Here is a 13477-nt window from a genome sequence, read left to right on the forward strand (position 1 = left end):
CCTCCCTTGATTTTGGTAAAAGAGATGTTTTATTCAGAATAGCAAACTAGATACTCTAAAGCTTCCTTTAGGAAGAAGTTCTCAAGTTGCACTTAAGCTTTTTCAACCATTAATTCTGCAGAATATTTTATGTATATGAAGAAAAAAGTAAAGCAAAGCCTGCCTGGAGACATTCCAACAGAGAGCTGCTATACGATGTCTGTCCTGAGGCTCTAGAGTACGAATTACTGCTGCACATCCTAGAAGCCCTAATGGCAGGATGGTTTTTATGAAAGGCCCTAGCGGGACACTTGTTCAGATTTCCTCAAACTGTCTGGCTGAGCCAGGATTTTGGCTAGCTCTTCTAACTATTGGCTCTTAACAAATTACTTGAGGTAATTTGTTGATTTGGTTATTTAACTGGTTGGGGCAGGAATACTGGAAAATGTAATGCATGGGGAAAAATGACAGCACAGCTGTGCAAACAACACTAAGATGTTCCTCATGCCCCGTCCTCATTGATTAGTACCCTCTCCTCCACATAGTTAGGGAATGCAGTAAGTTGTATACGTATGATGTGCAGAAATATATATAGTTCTGATGTGGCTTATTATGAGCATAATTTATTAATGATAATTGAAGAGCACACTGAGACTTGCTCTGTTACAGCCTTCGGGGCATCAGCAGTAGTCTGAGGGTCCAAGAGGATTCTAAACTATGATCAGCATGACGCATGCCAGTAGGTGTATCTTAAACAGAAGAACTGCCATAGGGCTATTTTTAGTGTGGCTATCGGATGTCTTAGGATGGAAAATTGCAGAGGTCTATTTCAAAAGATCCTAGGAAGCCAGAGAGGATGATCTCAAAATAAAGGCAGTTTTAAGACAGTAACAAGCATGAATACATTGTCAGAAGATGAAGGGCAATTTTTGCTAGTCATGCAGGAGAGGGAGAGGGGAAGATGCTTTCCCCAAACTCTGGTAATTCATACATTCTTTAGTTCTGTTTCAGGGTTTCTTTGTTTCTTTTCCTTATTGTTCATAGGACTGAGTCCTAATACCTTCCTATTTAAATCTGCATCATGTAATTCCCTCCCTATTTAAAACCTTTCCTGTACAGACTGAATTGGTACGTTACTGCTGCATAGGGTTCAGTGCCAACTGCTGCATATTTTTATAATCATTTATACAGTTAATGACAATCAAGAGATCCTTGCCCAGGATAACCTTCACTAATTATGCAAATAAATGGATGCCATTTTATTCTTACTGACTTACATGCATATTTCCATCAGTAAAACAGGCTACTACTACTGCTGTGCGGCTAAGGCCAAAAAAAACCTCCACTCCACTAGAAGCTACATGAGATAACTGCTACATTAATTTGAAAAATAGCTTTCATATAGAAACACATAGACACATACGTTGTATAACTACACTGCGTTACATGCTGCTGAAGAAGCGTATGCTGAAGATTGTAACGGGAGAACTAACTGTGCTTCAGAGCATGACATGTGGCTCCACGTTCTTAATTTTAGTAGTATCTAATCTCACTGTGGCAGTAATGTCCCAGCTCGGTTTCCACAGTCAGGTGTAGCTTCTTGTTAACGTGTGGCCTGACTACATGAGAGTAGGAAAAAAACTAAAGAGATTTATTTGAAATTCCTTCCCAAACTCATATAAAAGCACATGTGAGGATGCTTGTTTGGAATTAAGAAAAATGTCATGTTATTTGAGGGTAGAAATTAAGTATTCCCTTGACTCATCTGTTCTGTGTCATTGGCTGTATTTTCTAGAATATGTTGGTGTTGGTTTCCTGAGGTTTTTCTTCCAGTCTTGGATATTGTTTTTTCTTATTTGAAGACATGGTCTTAATAACTGAGAGACTGCATAACTGTAGTTCTGTGAAGAAGTTTTAATAGCTCAGCTGTCTGGTACCCCTGCAACAACGGAAAAAAATTTTTGGTTTGTTCCAAAAAGAAATTGGACAAAACAAGCTTCAAATGGTAACAGAATGGCAAGTGTCATGTGGCACCTGTGCACCTTGCATTACCAGGGGAAGTCAAAGATGGCAATTCCTGCAGCTTACAATTGGCAGTAAGTAAGGTTGCTGGCAGGTTAGGCTGTGGAGCATCCGAACTCTAGTTCATGGTGTGTATGTATGCATGTGTGTATTTTTTACTAGTCAGAGTATTAAGAGGGGTTACAGGAGCGTAACTTTTTTTTTTCCTAGCTGAGTTCTCTCTGAAAGTTGTACATTTTGAAAGATGGTAATGTGATCTCTGTTTCCTGTCCAAAATCTTTTACTGTGCTTCCTTGCTGAAATCTCAGGCTCCTTCCTGTTTCTCAGTGTGCTGTGCACAGCGATGGTATTTGTACGTTTGCTGTTCCCTACCCTGAAGACTTTCTTGATTAAATGTTAGCACTTTTTTGTTGCCTAATTTTCTTCCCTCTCCTTTGGCAGCTTTCCTCAGTTCTTGGCAGTTTCAATTCTTTGTCCAGGCTGTGCAGTAAGAGATATTCTCATTCTGGTTACATTTCTCAGAAAGGACAACTTTTGTTGCCTCTCACAGAAGCCTCATAGAAATGCGCACAATGTTTCCTTTTCAACCAGCGGCCTATGTAAATCCGTAGGAACCAAAGGAGTCTTCCTGCTATCAAACTGTAGCAGAGGTGAAAGATATCTCTTTCAGCTCAACCTTCCATTACATACCATATTCAGCAATTAATTACTGATTTTTTGCAATTACACTGAGGACTGTTGAGACTTTTTTTTTCCAGAAGCGCTGTGCTGCGCTGCAGTCTTTAACTGCAGACATTAGATGGCCTGATGAATGGAATTATGACAAATGTAAAGTGCCTTTTGTACCTAACTAGTAATAGGATCAGCACTGGCATCAATTTAAATGATAATTTATTACAGATAGGATTAGTAAGAACTCATTTTACTTTGGGAGTGAAGTTAGAATATTGCTCAAAATCTCACCCAGATCTCCTGTGACTTTTCTCCAGTTTGTCCTTGTGCTGTGGCACTCCCTTGGCCATTCATTAATGGTTAAGATTACACACCTGGAATTAGGTTCTGAATTAGAGGTGTTTTTCTTTTTTTTTTAAAAAAAAAAAAAAAGATTATGTTACAAGTGCTTATTACTGCCTTGCAGCTTTTAGGCTGCCTTAAAAGCAGAAATGCATTACATCTATAATAGCAGCTGCTGTTTTCTCTTGTTCTAAGCATGCATTCTCTACTGATATATTCCTCTCGCTGAGTGTATCCAGTTTCCAAGTGAACTGCTAAAGGGTTATCTCAAGGGGAGATCTGTCCTGCTTCCCTGGGCCTTTCCTGACTAGAAATCCAAGAGGATTTTGAATACAAACTTTGTTCAAAAACATCAGGAATTCTTTTGCAGAATATCCTGAAGCAAGTTTTCTTACCTCTCTAACATAGTTGAAGTTTAGTTTGAATTTCGTGATTTGGCCATGTTAATCTATTAGACACTGGCATCTAATATGAATATTAGGTGGCTCTAAAAAATAAATATCATCTTTCTCCTTATGGTCAAGATCAGCAAAGGTGAGTCATTTCTATAAATAACTTATATCTAGTAACCTGACTGCACTGCCGAAGTATTTTTTTCCTTTTCTTCCTCCTCGCAGATCAGTGAGACTCTCATTTGCTACAGATGATAAGTAAATGGCTAAAATCTTTCACTACTAGCACTGTAGAGCTTCAATTGATAAACTTCAAGCAAATGTTAAAAGCCCAGAATAAAATAAATTTAGAGTTGAACTCGGTATTAGAAGTGATAGATTCCAAATGGAAGGTAGAACTGTGAATGGGGAAAAAGGTTTGGGTTTGTTTGTTTGTTGGTTTTTTTTTTTTTTTGGCTTTTTGTATTTTAAAATTAGGGAGAGGTGAATCTGTTTTGGCAAGCAGTGACTAAAGTGCAGAGGGTTCAAGGCAAATGACTGCAAATACTTGAGGTACACAAACAGTGGTGAGTGAAGGGGGGGTAAACAAATAGTGATACAATAGAGATGGACAGGTTGCAGCCAGGAAAGTGGAGCTGTCACGCTCTGCTGATGCTGAACTGCATTAGGCTGCAAATGTGGAGGTGGTAGAACAACTTCTTCAGATGCGTGATTAGCTTGGCCAGAGCACAGGAAAATGTACAGTTGGGATCAGTATTGTTTTGGCCTGGAATGTAACTAGCTGAATCCATGATTACTTTTTTCCTTGTTTCTAGCATCTATGATGTCACTCTTGTGAGAACATTTCATGATAGAAAAAATAGATAAAAATTCTTCCTCTGATATTTCTGTAAGGTTCTGCAGGAATGGAAAGTAATCACGCTGAGCCGTCAGAGTCCTGGAGAGTAAAACCTCCTGCTATGCATCATAGGCAAGGGCAGGCCATGTGTGGGCTGAGATGGTAATTAGGTTTTATAGCATGTCTATCTGTGGGTCTTTTTACAATCTATTGCCAGAATATACTATTTTAAGAGGTGAGCATATGCCTGTTGAGGATTGACGTGAGATCACCAGCTAGGGCCTCGCACGCCACCAAACAGCTGTCAGGAGAGAAAACTGGGCTACAGCCTCACACTGAATTCCATGCAAGCAGCCCCTGCACCCCCTGTTCATGGATCCGCCCCTGCAGAGCTTGATGAGGGATTCAAGCAGGCATCAGGTTGTTCTCAGCAGCTGTTTTTCATTGTGTGTGAAGGGAGAGGGCTCGTCTCTGAAGCAGGATATTGGCTGGTGACCTAATGGTGAAATATATTTTTTCCAGCACCTTTGGAAATGCCAGAAAGAGATGATGGTGTTTCTATATATTTGCTTAAATTCTCACTTTGAGTTAAACTCCCAAATGTCAAGCTTGGAGAGTACTATCCTGAAGAACAATGCACTGCTTACTGCTCTGCTTTGCCTACGTCTTCCTCTCCCCATCATAGGAGCTGGGTACCTCCAGCCCAGAGCATTCTCTGGGGCAAGAGTAACACAGAATAGCTAGAAGAGGAAAGAGCAGCCTTCACCCCAGCACTACACAGCTGGGGTTCCCTGCCTGCTGCAACCCCCTGGGCTGCAGCTCCTGTGAAAGGCAGCTGCCTTCATCCCCTCCTGCTGTTCTGCCACACGTACTGCACAGAATTCCTCCTGAGAGAGTTCCGTGCAATCGGATTCTGTAAGTTAGTCAAAAGTCCTGTTTGGTAACTCAGTTTCATGTCCAGAGAGCAGCTGTATTTCAAGATTGTGTCCCACGCTAGGACAAATTTAACAGTTTCTTTGGCATCTTTAGAGTGCTCTGAAGTTACTGCCTGATCAGAGAGCAACAGAAATGTGTGTGAGGGACCAAGCATCCCAGTTTGAGTGATGATTTCAGCAAGTGCTTGGAGGAAGTGAGAACTATACTAAGTCTTCAGTGTCAAGTGTAATTTCAGCATCTCTTAGGTGATAGAAGCCAGATTGAAAATCTAGCCTAATCTCTACTGATTTCATAGATTGCCACCAAGCCTCTCAGATGAGTGTCTAAATTGCATCTCCTCTTGAACAGATATTGAAAGCATAGAACCATGCATCTCCCAAGCTTTGTCCTTTGCGCTTGTCTTTATAATTTCCATGCTCTTAGTATTGTCCTCTCTTTAAAAAGATCCTCTGAATACAAAGTGCATTAAGAGAAGACTTTTGAAAATGTTAATTCTTTTGAAAACACTACCTCATCTGCAGTATAGCAGAGAAACAGATTTATGGTAAACTGCTGGACATGCTCAAGCTCTAAGTAACTCAGAACTTAGAGAAAATTTATCTGTAGGATTTTCTTAAACAATGAAAACATGTTGCTAACTAGGGAAATTAAGTAATTTCCTCCTTGCTGTGATACCACTTTATTAATTGCTCTGTATAAAATCTGGCTAGACTTAATGCTAAATAGGCTATCAGAATAATTTCAAATGAGACAATGGAAAATCAAATATTTTCCTGTGAGCTAAATTCATTTTTGTTTTGACTTGGCTTTGTTTCCCCCTAAATAAACAGGGTGTGAACTCTGGCCAATTTTCCTTTCGATTTTAACTGCTACTCTGGAATCTCTTCCTAGGAGCTAACTAGTCAAAGGATACCATCTCCTGTAAAATATGGTTTTTATTTTCTTGTTCAGTGAGAATGCAGGGTTTTTCATTTACAGCCTTGTGATAACAAACATGTTGCTCACATTATCTGTGAGAATGATAATTTTAGGACAGGTATCAGTGACTGGAGTGCTGTTTATGTAGCAGTGGTATTGCTGTCCCTATGAGCTAGAGCTGCTAGGTCCTGCATGGAGCTGACCTACAGCAGGACAAGTTACCTGCTGAAGGAATGTATGCCATAAAAATGTAAAGGATAGATGATGTTTCTGAGTGGATCAGGGCTTTGTGCGGGGTGAGGAGCAACCTGCCACTTTGAGCACAGGTGGAGCAGTGGAAAAGGAGTAGTGATGCCAGATTTTAACAGTTGGGTCAGAAACTACTGCCTGAATACCTTTGGTCATGTTAGAAATTATGTGTCTCTACTGAGTCTCTGGTGACTTGTTGCTACAAACTCGGCAAGTGTTAGTGGAACTACTCTGACACTGAGAAAATCACCACAGCTGAACAGTGGCAAAAGACAAAATGGTGTCAGCAGTCACTGCGTGCTGAGGAGAGTGTGAGACTAGTGAGGTCTCGGGGTGTCTGAAGGGGTTTCTGGGCCCTGCCAGGCTGTGGGCATGGAGGTGCCAGTCAGCAGGTGAATGGAAGAAGAGACATTTGTGGAAGTTCTTCCTCCAGAGCTGGATCAACCTTGGCCTCATAGGATGTGCAGCATCAAGCCGAGCTCCATGAAGAAACAGCATCATGTATGTAGTGACCTATGTAGTCATAGGTGACATCTACAGAGTTGAAAATCCACTCTAACTCCTGAGGTGGTCGCTCTTTGAGTTCAGGACTTGATAGGAAGATGACAAAGGCTTCAGTCAGAACTGCTTTCATCCAGTTTTATTCTGTTTAACTGTTGCAAAAGTACAGTAGAAATCATCTCAGAAGGCTTGTGCATACAGCTTGTGTCTTTGAAAAAGCTTACTGTGTTGTCATGTGCAAAACAGGAAATGTGTAACGGTTCAAACCCAAGAGAAGCTGATCCAGGGCAAACTCTCCTGACCTTGTGAAAAACACATCCATCTGAACCTCACAGTGAAATGCAAACATACAGGCTAACCACAGAACTTAAGAAATATCCTTGCCTGCATTGTATTGCTTTAATGTGGAAAATTTTAACATGAGTAGCGGAGCAACAAGTAACGCTGCCTGCAAGCTGATGCCACCATGAAACTGTCCTCGTGGTGATGGTAGTGTTCTTCTCAGAAAGAATATCTTCCCCTAAGTTGTTTTCATTTTGCAGGTAAAGTTATACTACTAGATACTATTACTGTCCACAAAGAGTAAGAAAAAATGTAAGCGCAAAGGAGGGCAAGGGAAGAGAGACAGAGAGATGATGATGCAAGTTAACCTGAGCTGATCCTTGGTTAAAACTGAGCAAATATTTGATCCAGGACAGACACTCTTATCCAGAAATGACGTATTTTGGACTACACCAGATCTCCTCAGAAGGCAACCTGTTTAAACTTCTTAAAGACAAGCAAGACTTCACACTTATCTTGCACAGGTATAACAGTAGAGTCCAAATGCTGGTCCTAGTGGTATCTGAGGTCACATGCCTTACAATAAAAGGCCCAGTTTATATTTCTCATTAAATTAAAATTAAGGGTGGAATATACCACTTGAAACTCAGAAAGCTATATTCTAGTTTTCACATAACCTACTTGTTATAATTATTTCTTCTGAAAGGACAGGGAAATACATTCAGAGTAAGAAACCACTTAAACTCTGGGAGTCTATAAACTACAAAGCCTACTGTGCAGAGATGTGCTAAATACTGTCAGACTATTACTAATCTCTTTGTTTAAAGTTCTGGTTGTTGCAGTAGTATGTGTTTTCACCTACTGATAGAAACAATATTACTTTAGGAGCCTTTCTGTTAAATACAATGCTGAAGTTATTCAGTGCAACATAAACATTTAGCTCTGCAGTTTAGTCTGTAAACGTTTAAAAGGTTGGAATGTTTATCCAAAATGGCCAGACTTCCAAAGCTTGCAAAACTGTTTGCAGTGCTAACAAGGAGTAGAAAATGATAAGGCTTACACATTTGAAAGTGAGGAAGACAAAATCTTATTTTTAGCCCTCATAAACAGTTATCTTTGTGTTATATTTCACTTTTGAACTTCCTTGAAAATGGTTTGCCTGCTTTGAGTTGGTGTCAGAAAGAATTGGTGGGGATTGGGATTGCTCCTGGAATCTTAATGTAAACTCAGGTCTTAGTGAAATGAGGGGAGGGGACTGATTCCGTTAATAAGGCTTTTTCTATTAAAAATAAATGCACACTGATATATCAAGCTGAAAAAAAAATAATAAAAAAGCAAAGGTTGAAGAGTTGCTTCATGAGCAGTTAAGCTTCACTGCCATGAAAATGGCATTTTCCTAACACACAGATGTGGCTGTAACATCTTATCTTGTTCTTCTATATTGTGATGCTGCCGGTAAGACACCACCCTTGGTAGGTAAATAAACATGATTATTCCTTGGTTCTTGGTTTGGTTACTTAATGTTTCCAGAGGACTTTGCTAGACTTGGTGTAGATTATAGTTGTAAAGGGTTTATTTGGTGTAGTAAGTAGAACTGTTACTCCTTCCTGTTTTTGTCTTCCTTTGATGCACTAAGATGCTGAGTTCAGCCTGATCTATAACATGATTTATATTATTGTCTGCTCTGCTGTTGAAATCCTCTGTTAAGTCAGAAGGGAGCTGACAACTTCATGTAGGTGTTCAGCAGCAGAGATGGTAATGGTCCCAGAAATGGCTCCGAAACACTAAATGTAATGTTTTCATAAGTCAAAAGACAGTTTGGTTCATGTTGTGGTGAAAGGGCAGTTGAAGGCGGGAGGATCTTGTCGCATGCAGTCTAGTTCTGTCGTGACTAAAGTTACACAGTATTTTAATAAAATTACCACATAGAAGGAAGCCAATTTATTTCAAGCCTTAGAAGGGGCTAACTGCAAAACAGCTGTGAGACAAGCTACAGCATCAGGGAATAACTCACACCAGTTCTGCAGTTAAAGGTGAGTCCCTCAACAGAGGGGAACTATATAGTTCCCCTGTAGTATCTGACATAATTATTCTGAATGTATGTGAAAGTAATTATTCTCACAGATTTTTTTTCATAGTGGTGCCCATGAGTATAATTGCTGTGATGACACAAACAGCATTTGAATCCTCCGACACACTTCTAGATGGCTGATATTATTCCATGTTTTGATCTGCTAAATACCCTGCAGTGACTTTATTTTGCCAACCTTTTTCATTCTTGCTATTAGTGCAGCTTTAGTTGTGCTGGGGGCACGGTCATTACTGGAAGTCTTCGAATATTCACATCTGTAAAAGTCTTGGTAAACCGTAGAAGAACTCCCTCTATTGGCGAATTGATGTGCAACTGTAAAATAAGAATTATTTAAGCAACTGGATACTTGAATTTTGTGAAGTCGCAGAAATTTGATTGACACAGTTGAGAAATAAATAAAACAGCCACCATCAGCAACTGGAATGTAAATTTTGACACCTCCTATAATGCTAGTCTATTTACATCTGAGTGTCATATACAACCTTTTCTCTCCATCTTTTTTCTTCATTCCCTGATGCAGGCTTATACTAAAATTGAAGAATGATGGAATGTCACTGGCTCATATCTTTGGCTGTTAAATATTTAGGGAGGTGAAATAGTACAACTATTTAAAGGAAAAACAAAATGCTTTCCTCTTCTACCAGAAGAGGGCTCTGACTCACCGTGTCATGTATTTTAATGGTCAGAATCTTAACTGTTGGCACTGCTCTCTCATTTCTTTGTTCTCCGAGCCCTGTTATCATTTCAGATAATAGCTTGATTCTTTTATTATTGTTGTTGTTATTTATACTGTAGCTACTAGGGCATATTGTTTAGGTTTCTTTTTCGTGTTACTCTTAAACATGAAAATGCAAGTCCAGTTCAGAGTATCATGGGTCTCTCTCCCTTAGAACATCAACCAAAGGAGGTTAGCAGGGCTTAAAGGGTGGGCCAAGAGTGCAAAAGGATTTGAGGCTGCCTGTGGCTGTCTAAGACTGTCTGAGTTGGAAAGAGAACACTCCTGGTCAGCGGTAAGCCACCATCCTGCCTGTGACCTGCACCCATTGCCCTGGTGGCCACACAGGGCCCCAGGTGGAAGGGCTCTGTGCAATGCAGCTGGGCTGTGCTGCTTCCTCACCAGCAAGCAACTCTTGCTCTCTGCACTTTGAAGGAAAAAAGCATCTACTGATTGAACCTAGGAGCTAAGTAGGGGATGCATGCTAGAAAAAGTCTAACTTTAGATCTGAATTTTTCGTCTTCCCTTTAAACTATTACTACCTCATCACTGTCAGTACTGAGAGCACAAAACTGATTTTTATTCAGTTTCAGTTAAATATCATGTGATGCAGCTCTCTGAGGACCTAGGCCATAGTTAGAGTGCTGATGTGAGGAGGATGGGACACCTATAAAAGGCAAACTTTCAGTACTTTCTTTTCTTAGCAAAATACTTAGAGCAATCTTAGGTAAAAGGTCATCTGTACTAAAGATGGTTTGAATTACATGGTTTTTCCTGAATGTGGGGATGCATCCTTACTCATGGCTTGTGAATTTGCTATTACTCATACTTAATGTTAACCCAAAATATTTGTGTGAATAGGTCACGTAATTGATATCTTAAGAACAAAAGGATGCTCACCAAGAATAGTCATGCTTTGGGGCTTATTTTGAGTATTTGTCTTCACACAGAAAATTTTTTAGAACTTGATTTTGGGAGGATATCTTCCCATGGGCAGGATTTCACCTGATATGGTTTCTAACATCTAATTTCTCATTCTGATCTACCGTCTCTCTCTGATAATTCTTTTCCTTCAGAGAAGGAGATAATATATTTAAGTGTCTAGAGATACTGGTACATATCTGACCTTTACATCTTCTGATAAATGTTTAGAATTTAAATTGCTTGGCTGGTGGAATGTTTTGCCCTTTCCTCTGTTTGTCAGACCTATTGTAAGTGGATTTCCAATGTAAGAACTACTACACAAACAGTAATGTTATTGAAAAATTAACCATCTCTGGCAATTTCTATTTTTTATGACTTCTTCTGAAAAGAATTACTTTCTTTTTGTTTTCTAAGCAAAAGGCTTTCCGGATGTCACACGTGCTGAAGTCATGAAAAGTACTTTTATAATTTTTCTTTTAACTTGTACTTGCTAGTAATGAACATGATGCTCTATAATGACGCATTCATAATTCTAAGTACCAGTTAGGTGGCCAGCTTGCTTTCATAAATCAATGTTCTGTTCTTTAAAAGATTTAATAATCTCTGGCTAGTTAAACTCTGAAGCGTTTAGTTGTACTGACACTGAAGTTGGATAAGGTGGGATTAGGCAACACTGTCACCATGCAGCTATAATATACTAGCTTTGTAGGTAGGAAATATACCTATATATTTATATATATTTTTTTTTTCCCACAGGTAAAACTATGGTCTCTTACCATACCCGTGACAGTGGTCAATGTGTTCCATTGATGGGTACTAAGTGCAAAGCTTCTGTGCAATGTTACTCATGGCACATGTGTAAGTATAACAACAATTTTACTTTACTTGATGAATTTGAGATGACAAGGAATTTCTGATCATATACTGAGATAGGAGGTGTACTGTTTCAGAGAAATTAAATTGATTTTGAAAGGAGTAAGTCTTGTATTGTTTACCATTTGAACTACAATTCCTGCTTATTTTTTGCAATTTAGACACTAGATTCCACCTGAATCAAGTTAATCTCTATAGTCACTATAACTTGGAGTTACAGCTAATCTGGCAGCCTCTTTTAACAACAGTTAAAAGAGTAGTATATAAAAAAGCTCAGTGGTGGTACATGCAAATGTTGTTTATGAAATAGTGTGTAGTAACAGTGAAATAAGTAAAATAGCGAGTGGAATTGTTTCAGCAAGAAAAGACAATCAGCTAGGAAGTATTTAAATATTAAACTATATCCTTGAAGAGACTGCTGTAAGCAAAGTAAAAGATTCCTGTAAGAGTATAAACATAATCATAAGGGGAGTTATTTCTCACTGCTTTAGAATCATTTGCCATACCATTGCATATACACGCGGGCTTTCTCTAAGAGAATTTATATCCAGTTAAGCTGACATTTTTACTCCAAGTTGAAGGAGCTAGATTTGCTCTCAAAAAATTAAGTTATGAAAATAAGATAAATACATTGGGCCTGTCATTTAGGGGAACCAGATGCATGGTAATAGCTAGAGATATGCTCAGTAGATGATGGTTTGGCTGGAGACTTATGCCTCTCTTCATTGATCTGCGGTGAGACCACAGATATGAGAGGAGTTGCCATGGCATTAGATTAGCGTATCTGTTGCTCTGAGGTAGAGACATAGTTTGGGATAGATTAATCCATCTTTTCTCTCTGCTCTTCCTTGAGGAGGCCATATCTGGAGTAATGTGTCCAGTTCTGGGCTCCTCAGTTCAAGACAGGGATCTCCTAGATAGAGTCCATTGGAGGGCTGCAAAGATGATTAAGGGCCCAGAGCATCTCCATTCTGAGGAAAGGCTGAGAGATCTGGGACTGTTCAGCCTGGAGAGGAGAAGACTTTATCAATGCTTATAAATATCTAAAATGCGGATGTCAAGAGAATGGGGCCAGCCTCTCTTCTGGGGTGCCCAGTACCAGGACAAGGGGCAATGGGCACAGACTGAAACACAGGAGGTTCCATTCAAACATGAGGAGAAACTTCTTTCCATTGAGAGTGACAGAGCACTGGAACAGGCTGCCTAGAGAGGCTGTGGAGTCTCCTCTTGAGATATTCTAAACCCTCCCGGATGCTTTCCTGTGCAGCCTGCTCTAGGGAACATGCTTTAGCGGGGAGGTTGGACTGGTAGATCTCCAGAGGTCCCTCAGGATACAGGTGCTGTTATGCTGTTGAATAAACAAGTCCTTTTTTCTGCTTCTCCTACTGTGGCAGACCATTCATGTGGTTTGGTTTTGTTTTGTTTTCAGGCAGCAGAAACACAATTCACAAAAGCATAATGTAAATGTACAGTTAATATGTAAATAATTTTCAGCTGAATGCAATTGGAATATAAGATGTGACCCATTGCAATACACAGGAGACAATTTTATTCAGATTATCATAAAAAAGAGACTACTGTGTTTTGGACAGGTGAATATTCCTACTGGAGTAGAGTAAGATGATAAAGTGAAATTTATGGAAGAGATTTCTGCTGAAGGTGATAAATAGGTTACATTTTCCAAATTTTCATTATTCCTTTATTTGCTTAGTGAATAACACGTTCCTGCTTTTCTTAATCTT

At 39.5% G+C, this 13477-nt stretch overlaps 1 long non-coding RNA gene across 2 annotated transcripts in view; it reads left to right on the plus strand.

Moving 5' to 3' along the window:
* The window catches only part of LOC110399786, a 37715-nt gene that overhangs the window by 16508 nt on the left and 7730 nt on the right, over positions 1–13477 (plus strand). For both annotated transcript variants that reach the window (XR_002439403.1, XR_002439404.1), the window contains exon 5: positions 11619–11720. This is a non-coding gene — a long non-coding RNA (uncharacterized LOC110399786). The remainder of the gene's footprint in view (positions 1–11618; positions 11721–13477) is intronic.

Source organism: Numida meleagris, chromosome 5, assembly GCF_002078875.1.
Source record: "Numida meleagris isolate 19003 breed g44 Domestic line chromosome 5, NumMel1.0, whole genome shotgun sequence".
Taxonomy (NCBI): domain Eukaryota; kingdom Metazoa; phylum Chordata; class Aves; order Galliformes; family Numididae; genus Numida; species Numida meleagris.